Below are 10,934 nucleotides of genomic sequence, written 5' to 3' on the forward strand. Positions count from 1 at the left end.
CAGTACTATCACCAGACTACTGCTCTATTCTACAGTACTATCACCAGACTACTGCTCTATTCTACAGTACTATCACCAGACTACTGCTCTATTCTACAGTACTATCACCAGACTACTGCTCTATTCTACAGTACTATCACCAGACTACTGCTCTATTCTACAGTACAGTACTATCACCAGACTACTGCTCTATTCTACAGTACTATCACCAGACTACTGCTCTATTCTACAGTACTATCACCAGACTACTGCTCTATTCTACAGTACTATCACCAGACTACTGCTCTATTCTACAGTACAGTACTATCACCAGACTACTGCTCTATTCTACAGTACTATCACCAGACTACTGCTCTATTCTACAGTACAGTACTATCACCAGACTACTGCTCTATTCTACAGTACTATCACCAGACTACTGCTCTATTCTACAGTACAGTACTATCACCAGACTACTGCTCTATTCTACAGTACTATCACCAGACTACTGCTCTATTCTACAGTACTATCACCAGACTACTGCTCTATTCTACAGTACTATCACCAGACTACTGCTCTATTCTACAGTACTATCACCAGACTACTGCTCTATTCTACAGTACTATCACCAGACTACTGCTCTATTCTACAGTACTATCACCAGACTACTGCTCTATTCTACAGTACAGTACTATCACCAGACTACTGCTCTATTCTACAGTACAGTACTATCACCAGACTACTGCTCTATTCTACAGTACTATCACCAGACTACTGCTCTATTCTACAGTACTATCACCAGACTACTGCTCTATTCTACAGTACTATCACCAGACTACTGCTCTATTCTACAGTACAGTACTATCACCAGACTACTGCTCTATTCTACAGTACTATCACCAGACTACTGCTCTATTCTACAGTACTATCACCAGACTACTGCTCTATTCTACAGTACTATCACCAGACTACTGCTCTATTCTACAGTACTATCACCAGACTACTGCTATATTCTACAGTACAGTACTATCACCAGACTACTGCTCTATTCTACAGTACTATCACCAGACTACTGCTCTATTCTACAGTACTATCACCAGACTACTGCTCTATTCTACAGTACTATCACCAGACTACTGCTCTATTCTACAGTACTATCACCAGACTACTGCTCTATTCTACAGTACAGTACTATCACCAGACTACTGCTCTATTCTACAGTACTATCACCAGACTACTGCTCTATTCTACAGTACAGTACTATCACCAGACTACTGCTCTATTCTACAGTACTATCACCAGACTACTGCTCTATTCTACAGTACAGTACTATCACCAGACTACTGCTCTATTCTACAGTACTATCACCAGACTACTGCTCTATTCTACAGTACTATCACCAGACTACTGCTCTATTCTACAGTACTATCACCAGACTACTGCTCTATTCTACAGTACTATCACCAGACTACTGCTCTATTCTACAGTACAGTACTATCACCAGACTACTGCTCTATTCTACAGTACTATCACCAGACTACTGCTCTATTCTACAGTACTATCACCAGACTACTGCTCTATTCTACAGTACAGTACTATCACCAGACTACTGCTCTATTCTACAGTACTATCACCAGACTACTGCTCTATTCTACAGTACTATCACCAGACTACTGCTCTATTCTACAGTACTATCACCAGACTACTGCTCTATTCTACAGTACTATCACCAGACTACTGCTCTATTCTACAGTACAGTACTATCACCAGACCACTGCTCTATTCTACAGTACAGTACGATCACCAGACTACTGCTCTATTCTACAGTGCTATCACCAGACTACTGCTCTATTCTACAGTACAGTACTATCACCAGACCACTGCTCTATTCTACAGTACAGTACTATCACCAGACTACTGCTCTATTCTACAGTGCTATCACCAGACTACTGCTCTATTCTACAGTACAGTACTATCACCAGACTACTGCTCTATTCTACAGTACAGTACTATCACCAGACTACTGCTCTATTCTACAGTACTATCACCAGACTACTGCTCTATTCTACAGTACTATCACCAGACTACTGCTCTATTCTACAGTACTATCACCAGACTACTGCTCTATTCTACAGTACTATCACCAGACTACTGCTCTATTCTACAGTACTATCACCAGACTACTGCTCTATTCTACAGTACTATCACCAGACTACTGCTCTATTCTACAGTACTATCACCAGACTACTGCTCTATTCTACAGTACAGTACTATCACCAGACTACTGCTCTATTCTACAGTACTATCACCAGACTACTGCTCTATTCTACAGTACTATCACCAGACTACTGCTCTATTCTACAGTACTATCACCAGACTACTGCTCTATTCTACAGTACTATCACCAGACTACTGCTCTATTCTACAGTACTATCACCAGACTACTGCTCTATTCTACAGTACAGTACTATCACCAGACTACTGCTCTATTCTACAGTACTATCACCAGACTACTGCTCTATTCTACAGTACAGTACTATCACCAGACTACTGCTCTATTCTACAGTACTATCACCAGACTACTGCTCTATTCTACAGTACAGTACTATCACCAGACTACTGCTCTATTCTACAGTACTATCACCAGACTACTGCTCTATTCTACAGTACTATCACCAGACTACTGCTCTATTCTACAGTACTATCACCAGACTACTGCTCTATTCTACAGTACTATCACCAGACTACTGCTCTATTCTACAGTACTATCACCAGACTACTGCTCTATTCTACAGTACTATCACCAGACTACTGCTCTATTCTACAGTACTATCACCAGACTACTGCTCTATTCTACAGTACTATCACCAGACTACTGCTCTATTCTACAGTACAGTACTATCACCAGACTACTGCTATATTCTACAGTACTATCACCAGACTACTGCTCTATTCTACAGTACTATCACCAGACTACTGCTCTATTCTACAGTACTATCACCAGACTACTGCACCAAGTCAATAAAGGTCTGCCTGTGCCCTGGTTGTCAGTAATAACTGGTATAGGATCAGTTCTCCTCATCTGTTATGAACGAACCCAGTCGTAGTTCTAAATAGCATCTTGTAACTCCCTTCTTCCCCTCCTCCTCCTCCTCTCTTTCCTCCTCCTCCTCCTCTCTTCCCCCCTCCTCCTCCTTCTCTCTCCCTTCCTCCTCTCTTCCCTCCTCCTTTCATCCCTCCTCCTCTTCCCACCTCCTCCTCCTCTTCCCTCCTCCTCCTCCTCTCTCCCTTTCTCCTCCTCCTTTCATCCCTCCTCTCTCCCACCTCCTCCTCCTCCTCTCTCCCTTCCTCCTCCTCCAGACTTCTACAAGCCAGCTGTGTCTCACAGAGATCTGAACAGTCGGAACATTCTGGTGAAGAACGACGGAACATGTGTCATCATCGACTTTGGCCTCTCCATGAAGTTGACGGGGAACCGGCCGGTACGGCAGGGAGAGGAGGAGAATGCTGCCATCAGTGAGGTGAGTGGAGACCATAGAAGCCTTTGGAACCCAATAGAACCCTTTGGAACCCAATAGAACCCTTTGAAACCCAATAGAACCCTTTGGAACCCAATAGAAGCCTTTGGAACCCAATAGAACCCTTTGGAACCCAATAGAACCCTTTGAAACCCATGTCTGTCTCTCCCAGGGAGGAACTTTCTGCTACATGGCTTGGGACATTCTGGAGTGGGTGGTTAGGGTTAGTGTAGTGTTATAACCCTGGTTCTGGAGGGTTAGGGTAGTGTTATAACCCTGGTTCTGGAGGGTTAGGGTTAGGGTAGTGTTATAACCCTGGTTCTGGAGGGTTAGGGTAGTGTTATAACCCTGGTTCTGGATGGTTAGTGTAGTGTTATAACCCTGGTTCTGGAGGGTTAGGGTTAGTGTAGTGTTATAACCCTGGTTCTGGAGGGTTAGGGTTAGTGTAGTGTTATAACCCTGGTTCTGGAGGGTTAGGGTTAGTGTAGTGTTATAACCCTGGTTCTGGAGGGTTAGGGTTAGTGTAGTGTTATAACCCTGGTTCTGGAGGGTTAGTGTAGTGTTATAACCCTGGTTCTGGAGGGTTAGGGTTAGGGTAGTGTTATAACCCTGGTTCTGGAGGGTTAGGGTTAGTGTAGTGTTATAACCCTGGTTCTGGAGGGTTAGGGTTAGTGTAGTGTTATAACCCTGGTTCTGGAGGGTTAGGGTTAGTGTAGTGTTATAACCCTGGTTCTGGAGGGTTAGGGTAGTGTTATAACCCTGGTTCTGGAGGGTTAGGGTTAGTGTAGTGTTATAACCCTGGTTCTGGAGGGTTAGGGTTAGTGTAGTGTTATAACCCTGGTTCTGGAGGGTTAGGGTTAGTGTAGTGTTATAACCCTGGTTCTGGAGGGTTAGGGTTAGTGTAGTGTTATAACCCTGGTTCTGGAGGGTTAGGGTAGTGTTATAACCCTGGTTCTGGAGGGTTAGGGTTAGTGTTATAACCCTGGTTCTGGAGGGTTAGGGTTAGTGTAGTGTTATAACCCTGGTTCTGGAGGGTTAGGGTTAGGGTAGTGTTATAACCCTGGTTCTGGAGGGTTAGGGTAGTGTTATAACCCTGGTTCTGGAGGGTTAGGGTTAGGGTAGTGTTATAACCCTGGTTCTGGAGGGTTAGTGTAGTGTTATAACCCTGGTTCTGGAGGGTTAGGGTAGTGTTATAACCCTGGTTCTGGAGGGTTAGGGTAGTGTTATAACCCTGGTTCTGGAGGGTTAGGGTAGTGTTATAACCCTGGTTCTGGAGGGTTAGTGTAGTGTTATAACCCTGGTTCTGGAGGGTTAGGGTTAGTGTAGTGTTATAACCCTGGTTCTGGAGGGTTAGGGTAGTGTTATAACCCTGGTTCTGGAGGGTTAGGGTTAGTGTAGTGTTATAACCCTGGTTCTGGAGGGTTAGGGTTAGTGTAGTGTTATAACCCTGGTTCTGGAGGGTTAGTGTAGTGTTATAACCCTGGTTCTGGAGGGTTAGGGTTAGTGTAGTGTTATAACCCTGGTTCTGGAGGGTTAGGGTAGTGTTATAACCCTGGTTCTGGGTGGTTAGGGTTAGTGTAGTGTTATAACCCTGGTTCTGGAGGGTTAGGGTTAGTGTAGTGTTATAACCCTGGTTCTGGAGGGTTAGGGTTAGTGTAGTGTTATAACCCTGGTTCTGGAGGGTTAGGGTTAGGGTAGTGTTATAACCCTGGTTCTGGAGGGTTAGGGTTAGTGTAGTGTTATAACCCTGGTTCTGGAGGGTTAGGGTTAGGGTAGTGTTATAACCCTGGTTCTGGAGGGTTAGGGTAGTGTTATAACCCTGGTTCTGGATGGTTAGTGTAGTGTTATAACCCTGGTTCTGGAGGGTTAGGGTTAGTGTAGTGTTATAACCCTGGTTCTGGAGGGTTAGGGTTAGTGTAGTGTTATAACCCTGGTTCTGGAGGGTTAGTGTAGTGTTATAACCCTGGTTCTGGAGGGTTAGGGTTAGGGTAGTGTTATAACCCTGGTTCTGGAGGGTTAGGGTTAGTGTAGTGTTATAACCCTGGTTCTGGAGGGTTAGGGTTAGGGTAGTGTTATAACCCTGGTTCTGGAGGGTTAGGGTAGTGTTATAACCCTGGTTCTGGATGGTTAGTGTAGTGTTATAACCCTGGTTCTGGAGGGTTAGGGTTAGTGTAGTGTTATAACCCTGGTTCTGGAGGGTTAGGGTTAGTGTAGTGTTATAACCCTGGTTCTGGAGGGTTAGTGTAGTGTTATAGCCCTGGTTCTGGAGGGTTAGGGTAGTGTTATAACCCTGGTTCTGGAGGGTTAGTGTAGTGTTATAACCCTGGTTCTGGAGGGTTAGGGTTAGTGTAGTGTTATAACCCTGGTTCTGGAGGGTTAGGGTAGTGTTATAACCCTGGTTCTGGAGGGTTAGTGTAGTGTTATAACCCTGGTTCTGGAGGGTTAGGGTTAGTGTAGTGTTATAACCCTGGTTCTGGAGGGTTAGGGTAGTGTTATAACCCTGGTTCTGGAGGGTTAGGGTAGTGTTATAACCCTGGTTCTGGAGGGTTAGGGTAGTGTTATAACCCTGGTTCTTGAGGGTTAGGGTTAGTGTAGTGTTATAACCCTGGTTCTGGAGGGTTAGGGTAGTGTTATAACCCTGGTTCTGGAGGGTTAGGGTAGTGTTATAACCCTGGTTCTGGAGGGTTAGGGTTAGTGTAGTGTTATAACCCTGGTTCTGGAGGGTTAGTGTAGTGTTATAACCCTGGTTCTGGAGGGTTAGGGTAGTGTTATAACCCTGGTTCTGGAGGGTTAGTGTAGTGTTATAACCCTGGTTCTGGAGGGTTAGTGTAGTGTTATAACCCTGGTTCTGGAGGGTTAGGGTTAGTGTAGTGTTATAACCCTGGTTCTGGAGGGTTAGTGTAGTGTTATAACCCTGGTTCTGGAGGGTTAGTGTAGTGTTATAACCCTGGTTCTGGAGGGTTAGGGTTAGTGTAGTGTTATAACCCTGGTTCTGGAGGGTTAGGGTAGTGTTATAACCCTGGTTCTGGAGGGTTAGTGTAGTGTTATAACCCTGGTTCTGGAGGGTTAGGGTAGTGTTATAACCCTGGTTCTGGAGGGTTAGGGTTAGTGTAGTGTTATAACCCTGGTTCTGGAGGGTTAGGGTAGTGTTATAACCCTGGTTCTGGAGGGTTAGGGTTAGTGTAGTGTTATAACCCTGGTTCTGGAGGGTTAGGGTTAGTGTAGTGTTATAACCCTGGTTCTGGAGGGTTAGTGTAGTGTTATAACCCTGGTTCTGGAGGGTTAGGGTTAGTGTAGTGTTATAACCCTGGTTCTGGAGGGTTAGTGTAGTGTTATAACCCTGGTTCTGGAGGGTTAGGGTTAGTGTAGTGTTATAACCCTGGTTCTGGAGGGTTAGGGTAGTGTTATAACCCTGGTTCTGGAGGGTTAGTGTAGTGTTATAACCCTGGTTCTGGAGGGTTAGGGTAGTGTTATAACCCTGGTTCTGGAGGGTTAGGGTTAGTGTAGTGTTATAACCCTGGTTCTGGAGGGTTAGTGTAGTGTTATAGCCCTGGTTCTGGAGGGTTAGTGTAGTGTTATAGCCCTGGTTCTGGAGGGTTAGTGTAGTGTTATAACCCTGGTTCTGGAGGGTTAGTGTAGTGTTATAACCCTGGTTCTGGAGGGTTAGTGTAGTGTTATAACCCTGGTTCTGGAGGGTTAGGGTAGTGTTATAACCCTGGTTCTGGAGGGTTAGGGTTAGTGTAGTGTTATAACCCTGGTTCTGGAGGGTTAGTGTAGTGTTATAACCCTGGTTCTGGAGGGTTAGGGTTAGTGTAGTGTTATAACCCTGGTTCTGGAGGGTTAGTGTAGTGTTATAACCCTGGTTCTGGAGGGTTAGTGTAGTGTTATAACCCTGGTTCTGGAGGGTTAGTGTAGTGTTATAGCCCTGGTTCTGGAGGGTTAGGGTAGTGTTATAACCCTGGTTCTGGAGGGTTAGGGTTAGTGTAGTGTTATAGCCCTGGTTCTGGAGGGTTAGGGTAGTGTTATAGCCCTGGTTCTGGAGGGTTAGGGTTAGGGTAGTGTTATAACCCTGGTTCTGGAGGGTTAGTGTAGTGTTATAGCCCTGGTTCTGGAGGGTTAGTGTAGTGTTATAACCCTGGTTCTGGAGGGTTAGTGTAGTGTTATAACCCTGGTTCTGGAGGGTTAGTGTAGTGTTATAACCCTGGTTCTGGAGGGTTAGTGTAGTGTTATAACCCTGGTTCTGGAGGGTTAGTGTAGTGTTATAACCCTGGTTCTGGAGGGTTAGGGTTAGTGTAGTGTTATAACCCTGGTTCTGGAGGGTTAGGGTTAGTGTAGTGTTATAACCCTGGTTCTGGAGGGTTAGTGTAGTGTTATAACCCTGGTTCTGGAGGGTTAGTGTAGTGTTATAACCCTGGTTCTGGAGGGTTAGGGTTAGTGTAGTGTTATAGCCCTGGTTCTGGAGGGTTAGGGTTAGTGTAGTGTTATAACCCTGGTTCTGGAGGGTTAGTGTAGTGTTATAACCCTGGTTCTGGAGGGTTAGGGTTAGTGTAGTGTTATAACCCTGGTTCTGGAGGGTTAGGGTAGTGTTATAACCCTGGTTCTGGAGGGTTAGGGTTAGTGTAGTGTTATAACCCTGGTTCTGGAGGGTTAGTGTAGTGTTATAACCCTGGTTCTGGAGGGTTAGTGTAGTGTTATAACCCTGGTTCTGGAGGGTTAGGGTTAGTGTAGTGTTATAACCCTGGTTCTGGAGGGTTAGGGTTAGTGTAGTGTTATAACCCTGGTTCTGGAGGGTTAGTGTAGTGTTATAACCCTGGTTCTGGAGGGTTAGTGTAGTGTTATAGCCCTGGTTCTGGAGGGTTAGTGTAGTGTTATAACCCTGGTTCTGGAGGGTTAGTGTAGTGTTATAACCCTGGTTCTGGAGGGTTAGGGTTAGTGTAGTGTTATAACCCTGGTTCTGGAGGGTTAGGGTTAGTGTAGTGTTATAGCCCTGGTTCTGGAGGGTTAGGGTTAGTGTAGTGTTATAACCCTGGTTCTGGAGGGTTAGTGTAGTGTTATAACCCTGGTTCTGGAGGGTTAGGGTTAGTGTAGTGTTATAACCCTGGTTCTGGAGGGTTAGTGTAGTGTTATAACCCTGGTTCTGGAGGGTTAGTGTAGTGTTATAACCCTGGTTCTGGAGGGTTAGGGTTAGTGTAGTGTTATAACCCTGGTTCTGGAGGGTTAGGGTTAGTGTAGTGTTATAACCCTGGTTCTGGAGGGTTAGTGTAGTGTTATAACCCTGGTTCTGGAGGGTTAGTGTAGTGTTATAACCCTGGTTCTGGAGGGTTAGTGTAGTGTTATAGCCCTGGTTCTGGAGGGTTAGGGTTAGTGTAGTGTTATAACCCTGGTTCTGGAGGGTTAGGGTTAGGGTAGTGTTATAACCCTGGTTCTGGAGGGTTAGTGTAGTGTTATAACCCTGGTTCTGGAGGGTTAGTGTAGTGTTATAACCCTGGTTCTGGAGGGTTAGGGTTAGTGTAGTGTTATAGCCCTGGTTCTGGAGGGTTAGGGTTAGTGTTATAACCCTGGTTCTGGAGGGTTAGGGTTAGTGTAGTGTTATAACCCTGGTTCTGGAGGGTTAGGGTTAGTGTAGTGTTATAACCCTGGTTCTGGAGGGTTAGGGTTAGTGTAGTGTTATAACCCTGGTTCTGGAGGGTTAGTGTAGTGTTATAACCCTGGTTCTGGAGGGTTAGGGTTAGTGTTATAACCCTGGTTCTGGAGGGTTAGGGTTAGTGTAGTGTTATAGCCCTGGTTCTGGAGGGTTAGGGTTAGTGTAGTGTTATAACCCTGGTTCTGGAGGGTTAGTGTAGTGTTATAACCCTGGTTCTGGAGGGTTAGTGTAGTGTTATAACCCTGGTTCTGGAGGGTTAGGGTTAGTGTAGTGTTATAACCCTGGTTCTGGAGGGTTAGTGTAGTGTTATAACCCTGGTTCTGGAGGGTTAGTGTAGTGTTATAGCCCTGGTTCTGGAGGGTTAGTGTAGTGTTATAACCCTGGTTCTGGAGGGTTAGTGTAGTGTTATAACCCTGGTTCTGGAGGGTTAGGGTTAGTGTAGTGTTATAACCCTGGTTCTGGAGGGTTAGGGTTAGTGTAGTGTTATAGCCCTGGTTCTGGAGGGTTAGGGTTAGTGTAGTGTTATATCCCTGGTTCTGGAGGGTTAGTGTAGTGTTATAACCCTGGTTCTGGAGGGTTAGTGTAGTGTTATAACCCTGGTTCTGGAGGGTTAGGGTTAGTGTAGTGTTATAACCCTGGTTCTGGAGGGTTAGTGTAGTGTTATAGCCCTGGTTCTGGAGGGTTAGTGTAGTGTTATAACCCTGGTTCTGGAGGGTTAGGGTTAGTGTAGTGTTATAACCCTGGTTCTGGAGGGTTAGTGTAGTGTTATAACCCTGGTTCTGGAGGGTTAGTGTAGTGTTATAGCCCTGGTTCTGGAGGGTTAGGGTTAGTGTAGTGTTATAACCCTGGTTCTGGAGGGTTAGGGTTAGTGTAGTGTTATAACCCTGGTTCTGGAGGGTTAGTGTAGTGTTATAGCCCTGGTTCTGGAGGGTTAGGGTTAGTGTAGTGTTATAACCCTGGTTCTGGAGGGTTAGTGTAGTGTTATAGCCCTGGTTCTGGAGGGTTAGTGTAGTGTTATAACCCTGGTTCTGGAGGGTTAGTGTAGTGTTATAACCCTGGTTCTGGAGGGTTAGTGTAGTGTTATAACCCTGGTTCTGGAGGGTTAGGGTTAGTGTAGTGTTATAACCCTGGTTCTGGAGGGTTAGGGTTAGTTTAGTGTTATAACCCTGGTTCTGGAGGGTTAGGGTTAGTGTAGTGTTATAGCCCTGGTTCTGGAGGGTTAGTGTAGTGTTATAACCCTGGTTCTGGAGGGTTAGTGTAGTGTTATAACCCTGGTTCTGGAGGGTTAGGGTTAGTGTAGTGTTATAGCCCTGGTTCTGGAGGGTTAGGGTTAGTGTAGTGTTATAACCCTGGTTCTGGAGGGTTAGTGTAGTGTTATAACCCTGGTTCTGGAGGGTTAGGGTTAGTGTAGTGTTATAACCCTGGTTCTGGAGGGTTAGTGTAGTGTTATAACCCTGGTTCTGGAGGGTTAGGGTTAGTGTAGTGTTATAACACTGGTTCTGGAGGGTTAGTGTAGTGTTATAACCCTGGTTCTGGAGGGTTAGGGTTAGTGTAGTGTTATAACCCTGGTTCTGGAGGGTTAGGGTTAGTGTAGTGTTATAACCCTGGTTCTGGAGGGTTAGTGTAGTGTTATAACCCTGGTTCTGGAGGGTTAGGGTAGTGTTATAACCCTGGTTCTGGAGGGTTAGTGTAGTGTTATAGCCCTGGTTCTGGAGGGTTAGTGTAGTGTTATAACCCTGGTTCTGGAGGGTTAGGGTTAGTGTAGTGTTATAACCCTGGTTCTGGAGGGTTAG

At 45.4% G+C, this 10,934-nt stretch overlaps 1 pseudogene across 1 annotated transcript in view; it reads left to right on the plus strand.

Annotated features, from left to right (window-relative positions):
* The window catches only part of LOC311119950 (bone morphogenetic protein receptor type-2-like), a 33,529-nt pseudogene extending 29,972 nt beyond the window's left edge, over nt 1–3,557 (plus strand). Inside the window, exon 7 of the transcript in view lies at nt 3,340–3,557. The product of the transcript in view is annotated as a bone morphogenetic protein receptor type-2-like (transcript). The remainder of the gene's footprint in view (nt 1–3,339) is intronic.
* Nucleotides 3,558–10,934: the final 7,377 nt, after the last annotated feature.

Source organism: Coregonus lavaretus (assembly GCF_964263955.1).
Source record: "Coregonus lavaretus genome assembly, contig: HAP1_SCAFFOLD_4341, whole genome shotgun sequence".
Classification (NCBI taxonomy): Eukaryota; Metazoa; Chordata; class Actinopteri; order Salmoniformes; family Salmonidae; genus Coregonus; species Coregonus lavaretus.